We start from the raw sequence: 10,354 nt of genomic DNA on the forward strand, positions 1-10,354 counted from the left end.
AATAAATCCTTCCATTATGAAAAAGTCAATCACAACTAATTCCTTACCTTATGATTGATATCGTCGCCTTTTTTATTTTTCTTGGCAATCTTTATAAAAGCTTTGCAGTAGAAAATGTGCTGGCCTCCCCTGAAAATTAAGTCAGAATCGGACCTTTGAGGCATTATTTCACTGTTATTTTTTTAATTTCACATGAGTAACAATAGCTGTACACTGAACGGAGAGTATTTCCATCATAATCAATTGCATACATAAACGAAATTACACTAAATTTTGAAATAGATTGATGTGCTTCCCTTAAGTTCCCTCTTGGGAACATCTTTACAAGATGGTGGTTAAGTTGAAACTGAAGGCGAATGTGGGAAAAAAATGGCTGTTTTAGAACAACATCCGGGATCTTATGGAGAAGTACCTGTAAGCTGTTAATTGGTTTAAAAAAAAAAACACCGGACAATTACGTCATTTTAAATGCATAGAAAGCTCCCCAAACCATGGGAAAAATGCATGCGCAGTAAGTCCCTTTCAGTCTCTCAGATGTAAACAATTTAATAAAGTTCATTGAAATACAGAATTAGATTAGTAAACTGTATATATTCCAGTGTTTTGAACGTTATTGATGACAATACCCGACCGCAAAGCCGTAACTTTTCAGTTATGGTAGTCGACCCACCATCACTCAAAAACTATGGCTTTCTGACAGGAACCATTATAAAAAAAACATCCAGTACTCCCAAAATACACTAAACAGCAATCTTACTTTCTATCAACCATTTATTGCACCATTCTATATCTTTACTGTAAAACTAACCTTTTCTCTATACATTATTTTCTACGACGCATAATAAATCCACAAAAAATCACGCAAAATATGGGCATCCTATTCTGCTGGAGATATTTATTTCACTCTTTTGTTTACATTTTACAAACCACAAATATCTGCTGTTCGTATGTTTGTACATATCTTATTGCGGAATGACAACTTTATACTTCCTGTGCAATAGCCTTTCTCCCGCTTCCTTTCTACCAATGGAATTACTCCTGTTCGTTCGTTTGTACATGGCTCCTCCTCATTCCATCCCCTACCATTTGACGAAGTTTACCATATTTGGCCGTGTTTTTATGTTTGAGTGTGATGTAGTCAGTTCTGTGACACACGTCCTGTTTCTTTAAAACAAACGACTCCTCAGTTCCTTTGTAGTTTTGTTACATGTTGGTTGTGTATTATGGAGCCCAACGTAACAAAGTGTAATGGCTGCCATTATTGCGATATGGATGCAATAGGAAAGTCTCACGGTGAGTGTTACGGTACACCTAGTGGAGTGAACAATTTTTCGAAAGCTCATTGTGTTGTCCCTCAAAGTTTAAAGTGTCCCAAGCATTATTTTTAGTTAGCTTTTAGGGAAGACCAGCACATTTTCTATTGTAACTTGACTGTGAAGATTGCTAAGACAAAAAAAAAAAAGAAAGAAAAAAAAGACATGTGAGTCGATCTTAAGATAAGGAACTAATTGTGACTTACTTTTAGAGTTTGTGACCTGGGTAGGGGGTTCTGGGGTCTTGCCCCCAGCTAGATCTGTGACCTGGGAAGGCGGGTCGGTGGGGGGCAGGGGAGCTTGCTTCTTGGTGAGGTCTGTAACCTAGGAAGGTTTGTGACCTAGGAAGGGGGTTCCTGGGGGGATCTTGTCCCCAGCTAGGTCTGTGACCTAGGAACTACTAGGTTAGGTGGGTTTGTAAGGCTATGTGGCCTTTTATGAATCTTGAAAGTGTCAAATAATCACGTTTTTTCCTGGTTTCTCCCTCCCAAAGTGCCAGGCTCCCATCTGTGTCCGTCGGGAAGTTGGGGCCATAAAAGGAGTACGGCTTATTTGCAGTGGAAAGGTCAAATTTGTTGAAAGCACATTATTTATTGTAGGAAAAGTTGTTTTTTCTCTTGGACATGTAGTTCTGTGTTGTTCTATAATTTTACCCCTGCGACTCTTGAATACATTCCCAGAAAATTATGTATTAATTATTTAATGCCATTTGATTCAGTGCTAGGGTTTTGGAGGCTATTTAAACCCCTGGGGCAACTAAGGAATAATTTAGCAATTTAAATTTGTTCCGACACTAAATACAAACACTTTCGCTCTCTATTAGGGATATATTTTCGGCGAAGCTGGAAGAATAGCCATAAGAGGTGTAACTACGCCACCCCTAGGTAGCGGGAGGTTAAGGGCTTGGTGCTGGCTACGGTGCTCATACACACGCACCTGTGGTCTATTGTTACTTTTACTTTTGGCTTGTTTGAGAGTGAATGTTCATCTGTCTCCACCAACCAACCTTTCTTTGACTGGACGTTGACTACAGTACAGTAATTTCTTCTTTTAGTTTTTGTTTAGTTTTACACAGGTGTTAGTGTTGCTGTTTTGGAGACGGTGTACAGTAGTGCCGGGGTTATTTTCCTCGAGGGCGAAGAACCTTTTCTTACGATCTCTTCCCCCTTTGACGCCAGACAACCCTTAGGCTTGAGGCCTCCCCCACGTCCCCTAGTGTAGTGACTCGGCCCTCCTCCGCAGGGGAGTTGTTCTCAGTGTGAATGCTCCTTCACCGTATTCAAGTAGATGTTACTCGCACCCTGCAAGTTCGACGGAGGGAAGCCTGCTTCCGGCCGACTCAAAGCTCGACTTCGGTATTGCTCCTCTTTGCTGACAACAGCGCACTCCCTCGTTCTGTAATGGCAGCTGATGGAGGGAGTGCAAAGTCCAAAGCATGTTCCTGCACTTCTTGAGGGACACCTTTCTCGGTCGCTGGTTAGTTTTTCCCTGAGCGGTTTTCTTCAGAATCGACGACAACGCAACCCCTCGTTCTGTGATGGCAGCCAGTAGATGGAGTGCAAGTCTGAAGCATGTTCCTGTTCATGTGGAAGTTGCAGCTCACCACCTTCATCGCCGGCTCGTGTGGCAGTTCCTGATCCTCATGCTGACGATGGCGGTTTCCCTCATTCTGAGCTTGCTCGGCCACCAGAGGAAGGGTAAAGTCCGAAGGTTATTCTTGCTACAGTACTTATGGTGCACATCTTTTCTATACGCAGGTTTGGTCCTTCCCGGAGTATTCTTCACCACACTGGATTAAGAGAGGGTTATGAAATCGTCTATGCCTTTCTCTAATCCATTGGAGTGTGGCCTTTCGGCGCATGAAGATGATGTTACTTGCACCCTACGAGCTTGATGCTTCCAGCGTATGTCAACCTGTTCTCCTTGCTGTCTCTTCTCACCAAGCAGACACTTCTCGCCCAGCTGACTCGTCTCGACTAGCGAAGGTTTGGCCAGGGCACCAGCCACCTGTTGAAATACTATCGCTAGAGAGTTATGGTGTCCTTTGACTGGCCAGACAGTACTACATTGGATCCTTTTCTTATGTTACGTTTCATTTTCCCTTTGCCTACACATACACCGAATAGTCTGGCATATTTTTTACTGATTCTCCTCTGTCCTCATACATCTGACAACAGTAAGATTACCAAAACATTCTTCTTCACCAAAGGGGTTAACTACTGCACTGTAATTGTTCAGTGGCCACTTTCCTCTTGGTAACGGTAGAATAGACTTTTTAGCTATGGTAAGCAGCTCTTCTACGAGAAAGACACTCTAAAATCAAACCATTGTTCTCTAGTCTGGGGTAGTGTCATAGCCTCTATACCATGGTTTTCCGCTGTCTTTGGGTTAGAGTTCTCTTGCTTGAGGGTATACTCGGGCGCACAATTTTATCTCATTTCTCTTCCTCTTGTTTTGTTAATATTTTATAGTTTATATTTAAATTTTAATGTTGTTACTGTCCTTGAAATATTTTATTTTTCCGTGTTTCCTTTTCTCACTGGGCTATTTCCCCTGTTGGAGCCCCTGGGCTTATAGCATCCTGTTTTTCCAACAAGGGTTGTAGTTTAGCAAGTAATAATGATAATAGACTTCCCTTGACCTGTCTCCTCACCTCGCCCAGTCCTGTTGCAGCTTGCAATCGCCCACGATCTCACGTTCGCAATCGCTCGTCAGGTTGTGATCGCCCACAATGGTCCGTCAGCTCGCGATTGCCCACGATCGCCCGTTAGCACACTATTGCCTACAATTGCCTGTCGGCTTGCAATCGCTCACGATGCCAGTCAGCTTGCGATTACTCACAATCGCCCGTCAGCTTGTGATTACTCACAATCGCCCGTCAGCTTGTGATTGCCCACAATTGCCCGGCAGCTCACGATCGCCCGTCAGCTCACAATTGCCCGTCACCTCACAATCGCCCGTCAGCACTCTATTGCCTACAATTGCCTGTCAGCTTGCAATCGCCCACGATCGGTAGTCAGCTTGCGATTACTCACTATCGCTCGTCAGCTTGCGATCGCCCACAATTGCCCGTCAGCTCACGATCGCCCGTCAGCTCACGATCGCCCGTCAGCTCACGATCGCCCGTCAGTCCACAATCGCCTGTCAGCCCGTGATCGTGTGTCAGGTCACGATCTCCCGTCAGCTCATGATCACCCGTCAGCTTGCGATCGCCGAACAGTTCACTTCCAGGTTCCTGGAATTCCAGAAACGCATCCAGTGCCTGATTTTCCCCTACTCGTGATTGCCTTTCTGTTCTATACCGCACCTCAGAACTAATGACAAGGCAAAACAGACCAGCTTGTGACCAGGTTCCTACTCATGACCATTCTCCAGAACGCGAACAAGTTTCCAACATGCCACTGCAGACCAACTCGTCACACTCCTATGTAGTGAACACTATTCAGTGTCACAGCGCTGCCCAGCTCCCGAATTTTCCTTCCGAGGTAAAGTTGCCCTCCACCTTTGATGTACAGCATTTCCTGCTTTTGGGTAGAATCGCAGACAGCCAGCGGCGAGTCTCGGAGGCCTGGTCTCCTGGGTTAGTCTTTTTTTTACTTCGTTCGACGAAGAACTTCTCTGGTGAGGATCGCAGAGCACTACCGGCTATAACCCTCACTGCAAGCAAGTGCACTGCTCTTCCCAGCAAGACTCTCCTTCTTCTCTACTTGTTATGCACAATAGCGCTCAAGCGCTATTGCTTCAACGATCGCTTTTCGAAGTCTCTTTATCTAAACAACACACACTAGACTCTTTATCTAGAGCAAGAGCTAGCGATACCTCATCAACGTTAGCTCTCACTTCTGTGATAGCACACAGAGGTACGCTACTTATATGCGCTCTTGACTGTGGCAGCACACACAACTTCAATCTAAAGTTTCTATGGGTCGCACTTACTACAATATGCAATTGAAGCAGTTAGTGCACACTCCTTTCTCAGAACCTAACCCAGCACTCCCCTATGATGAGAGGGGCATAACACACTTTTCAGCCTTGGTGCTAAATATCTCACTCTCCAATTGGAATTTGTTTTTCATACAAGTACAGTGGAAACGGATTCCCGATGCAATTCATCCTTACAACTTCTTATGAGCTTTGGCTCTCGGCACGACTGGGACGCCTCCTCTGCTCCCTGTCTCTAACTTTGGTCACTTGTTTTGGTATATGGTTACCTTACAAGTCGACATCATTGGACGACAAGATCTACATTAGTAGCTCATGTGCTCTCACTCATACACTGCTGGACATCTCCAGGAAGGTAGTTCATAGTTTGCATTGTGGTTGCCGCAATAGAAGTCTTCCGATCTCTCGCTCCTGCTGCCTTCCTCTGTGATTCAGAACGAGACTTGAGAAACAAAATCCTTCGGAATTATTTTCTCTAATTTCTCTCCAGGAGTTAGAGAACTCGTCGGATCACTTACATGATTCCAATTCCTTGTAATCTCTTGTTCGTCTCTTCACGCCTGCATAGGACAACAGTCTCGTAAGATGTAACCCCTCGGGGTTTTTCCTTTTCACCCCCTTTTTTTCTAGGGGATTGAATCAGCTCATGCTTGCATTATGGACTTAGCAGATATTCATTCAAGGAATCTTCTCCTCTTTACAGCCTGATACCAATGGCCCAGGCTCCCTCGGGACTTGTGCAAAGCAACTTCAACCCTCCATCCTCGGGATTTCCCTCCAGGAAGGCTATACAGCTTGACCTTGGTTTTGTCCGTCAGCGCTCTGATGATAACACACTCCCTCAACCCAAGTTTGCTCAGCCAGCAGTAGGAATGCGAAGTCTGAAACATCGGCCAGATGTTTTCTGAAGGGGTAACAACTTTCTCGTCTGCAATTTAGGTTTATTCCAATGTGGCTGTGATTCCCTCCTATGGGTTTGGAGTACTCATCTCTTCTTCAACCATGATTCATTCAATCAGCACGACTTGTCCAACCAATGGGTCTCCTGCGGCCCCTGTAGCAAATTCTACTGTTGGATCAGTTCCTACGGGAGTATTGGCAATCGATATGCATGGAACTCTGTCTCATGAACAGGGGATCCAAGTTGAACAAAGAGCTTTCTCCTGCAAGGGCTTACGCGCACATGACTCGTTCGCAAACTGCACTGAGTGACCGAGGTCAACTCGGGCAGAGATTCCACAGTTCGGCTACAAAGAACATGCACATCATAACAACCCATCCACCTGTGGAGGTGCGATTGCAAGTCTGAACATAATCTACATGATTCCGAACATTCATACGGAAATCTGGACTCAGGCATTTCGTCGTCATTGCATAAGTATAGTTTTCATCAGAGTGTCTCTGAGCTGTACAGTCAACTTCCTTGAAGAAAGGCTCTGGTAATGTGGACTCCAGTTTTTGACATCTCCTACTGGAAGAAGTTTGTTCAACAAACCTCCTTCAGGATTGATATGAAAAGCTCGGTCAGACAAGCAGTCAGACCCGAGGACTTCTTACACTGGAATTGGGAGGCTTATTGCCAGATTCGAGGTCTTCCATATTCAAGGAAGGATCTAAGAATCATTTTATACATTCGGTAATACCAGTTGTAGATGTGGGTTTTCGACTTCATCGCTCCTCCTCCGTTTCCTCACACGGGATCCACGGGAGTCACATTCGTCTGTTAAGACCCTGGGACGACTGGCTTTTTCTAACTGGCTCGGTGTCATCCCTTATCCATCACAGTCGGGTTTTTATAATTATTATTATTATTATTATTATTATTATTATTATTATTATTATTACTTGCTAAGCTACAACCCTAGTTGGAAAAGCAGGATGCTATAAGCCCAAGGCTCCAACAAGGAAAATAGCCCAGTGAGGAAAGGAAACAAGGAAAAATTTAATATTTTAAGAGTAACAACACTAAAATAAATATCTCATATAAACTATAAAAACTTTAACAAAACAAGAAGAAAAATAAGATAGAATAGTGTGGTCGAGTGTACCCTCAAGCGAGAGAACTAATCCAAGACAGTGGAAGACCATGGTACAGAGGCTATCTTCCACGATCTGAGGATAAGAGTAAAATCTACTGAACTGGTATTCCTAGGAGTACTTGTAGATGTCAAACGATAGTCTTTACTTCTGCGAGTAGATTAGAAAGACCAAAGAAGACAGTAGCCTCTTCTTTCTACTAGCTTTGCTGCCATCTCTTTGATTACCTCGTCAGGCAAGTTATTCCGTCTGACAAGGACACTTGTCCTGGGAGTGCCAGGTTACCAACGGTGAAGCATCAGATCCCAACCCCCTCAGGGTGTTAGATCTTACCCCTTCCCCCCCTCCGGAATAGATGCTCTTCTAAGAAGCCTCAAGGAAAAGGGGCCATTAAAGTGGCATCACACAGCCTCCGGGCGCTGGTCCTATTCCTAACATCATTTCCATATGAACCTCCTTGAATGAGGGCAGTTTTCTGTCCCTCCAACAGTTCCTTCACTCCAACAGTTCCCTTGAGGACACTCCATGATGTTGATGAACGACAACACCACGGTAGTGGCTTATATCTATACAGACAGAAAGTTCCTCTTCACAGCACCTATGCCAACTAGTTGGGGAAATGCTAGGTGGACGAAGACTACTCAGCACCCTGGCAACTCTGCTCTTTCCAGTCATGGTAGATGTTCTGGTGGACAATCTGAATATCGACTCAGATAGTTGACTCTGAGTGGTCTGTGGATCGTCAAGTACCCAGCAGAGTCTCTACTTTGCTGGTTTCACTGACAGTAGACCTGTTTGCCACGTCTCTGTTTGACAAGCTCCAAGGTACTGTTCGTCAGTACCTTTTCCCCAAACACTTGGGTTGGGGCCTTCTGACAAGAGGCAGCATAGATGTGTATGCGTTTCCCCCATCCCTCTTGTTGACCTAGGAAGAAGATTGCTCAACAAGAATGGCTTCCAGGCCTGTTAATGACCCTCTTACTCCTAGGTGGCACCGAGACTACCCTTTGATGGGAAAGGGTTTCCTCTTCGTTGGATTTGTCTATCCTCATACAGTGTCTCTAACGTACCTGCCCTCAACCGGAGGTTAGACTGCCTACGTGGAACAGGGTCAGCTTATTGTGATCTCAGAAGGAGTACCTTTTGTGCCGCAGTATCAGACGTCAGTTCTTCACCTGATACTTGGGACGACCTTTCTGCTCGCCCTGACCTCAGCCAGAAGCATTAAGAAACAACATGCCCTTTCTTATGACAACGACGTCTCCCATTCCAGGGTTGGCGACAGGTAATACTTGACTTCGTTCCTTTGTGTGTCTCCATACTCAGAATCCGGCATCAACGGATCCCCGAGTTAATCCCTTCCAGTTGGGAGTCTTCGTAGTATAACCAATGATCCAGATCAACTGCTACCTTGTCCAGTAAGGAGCTGGACAGGCTACCTCAAAAGAATTGCAGTAGCTTTCCCGAGTAACAGCACTCTTCGTCAGCACGGGAAAGGTCAAGAGAAGGATCACCAATGTAACAGATTGCTCAGGCTGCTAAAGCGTGCTATTGCATGTAGAGTTTAGCTAAGTATCAGGGTTTTCTCTTTATACGTGCAGAGCAGGTACGGAAAAAAAGCCTGGGTGCACGTATAAGGGAAAAACCCTGGGTCAAAAGCCAGACAGTTGGTTAGGACTTCCACCCACGTAAAGGGTGAGCCATCCCTATTAAAGAGTGAAAGGGTTTGTATTCAGTGTTGGAACACATGACAAATTTGGAAGTAATTTGTATTTTTCCTAAGGATACAAACCTTGAGCTCTTTATACAAATTTGACCCGCCATCACCTATCTCCTGGTAACTCCTGCCTGCAAGTGAAAGTGACGATAGAACACAGGTGTGTGTGTGTGTGAGTATGAGTGTGAGCAGGGTAGCCGGTACTAACCCCCTACTCTCCCGCTAAATAGCAGTGGGGTAGTTACACTTTGCATAAAGTCTCATGGCCAGTTTTCAGCTTCGCCTAAAGTATATGCCTAATAAAGACTCAGGGTTGTTATCGTTTGGAAAAATACACGCGCGCACGCACACACACATATACAGTGTATATATATATATATATATATATATATATATATATATATATATATATATATATATATATATATATAGTGTGTGTGTGTGTGTGCGTATGTAACTGACCCATAGCTAGATGTTAAGTTGAGTCATTGTTGTGTTTTTATGAAGACAAAATGTCAAACTGATACCAAAGTTATTTTCTCTTTCTGTCATTTTCAAGTAAAACTAAAACATTTGCTCAGTGGAAAATGAAGGAAATAAAAGACTCATTAGTTTTATCAAATTTTATTTTTGAGTTTTCTTCATTGTGGACTCAAAATCTAAATAGATATTTTGATTCCTTATATACTTCATTTATCTTGACACGAAGACGTCAGGCATTAAGAATATCACATTCATTGTCATAACTGGCGTGTGTCTATATAGCCAGGTGCTGTCAGAATAATATAAAACATTAACACCCAGCCTAGCCTAAAGCATTTCCCATTAATGTTAACATTACCTCGCGTAAATGCAGCTGGCTATTATCATTATACATTTGTTAATAAAAGCATTTATAAAACAATTTCCAGAGGCCCTTAAGCAGAGCAGTATCAGCTTTCTCATTGCTGAGTAATCCATTGCTATAAAAGGCTAACTTCATTGCTACTCACAACAAACAAGCTAAAGTGTTATAAGTCAATGCTCCTCTGCCAGCATTTTAATTAGGCAAATTAAAGATGATTTTTAAGTACAAAAGTAATCACATTTGGTTAAAAACAACCATAAGACACAAACGTTTATGATACACAAAAGAATAATGTCTCCTTGACTGTCACACAAAGGCTTCGACAACTCTACTTGGACTTCTGATAAAGATGCATAACTACATTGTGAGGAAACACATCAGGTGAATTTGATGGGAATTATCAAGAAGATGCAGACCCTAATCATTCAGGTGAATTTGATGGGGATTATCAAGGAGATGCAGATCCTAATCATTCAGGTGAATTTGATGGGGATTATC

Source organism: Palaemon carinicauda, chromosome 12 (genome assembly GCF_036898095.1).
Source record: "Palaemon carinicauda isolate YSFRI2023 chromosome 12, ASM3689809v2, whole genome shotgun sequence".
Taxonomy (NCBI): Eukaryota; Metazoa; Arthropoda; class Malacostraca; order Decapoda; family Palaemonidae; genus Palaemon; species Palaemon carinicauda.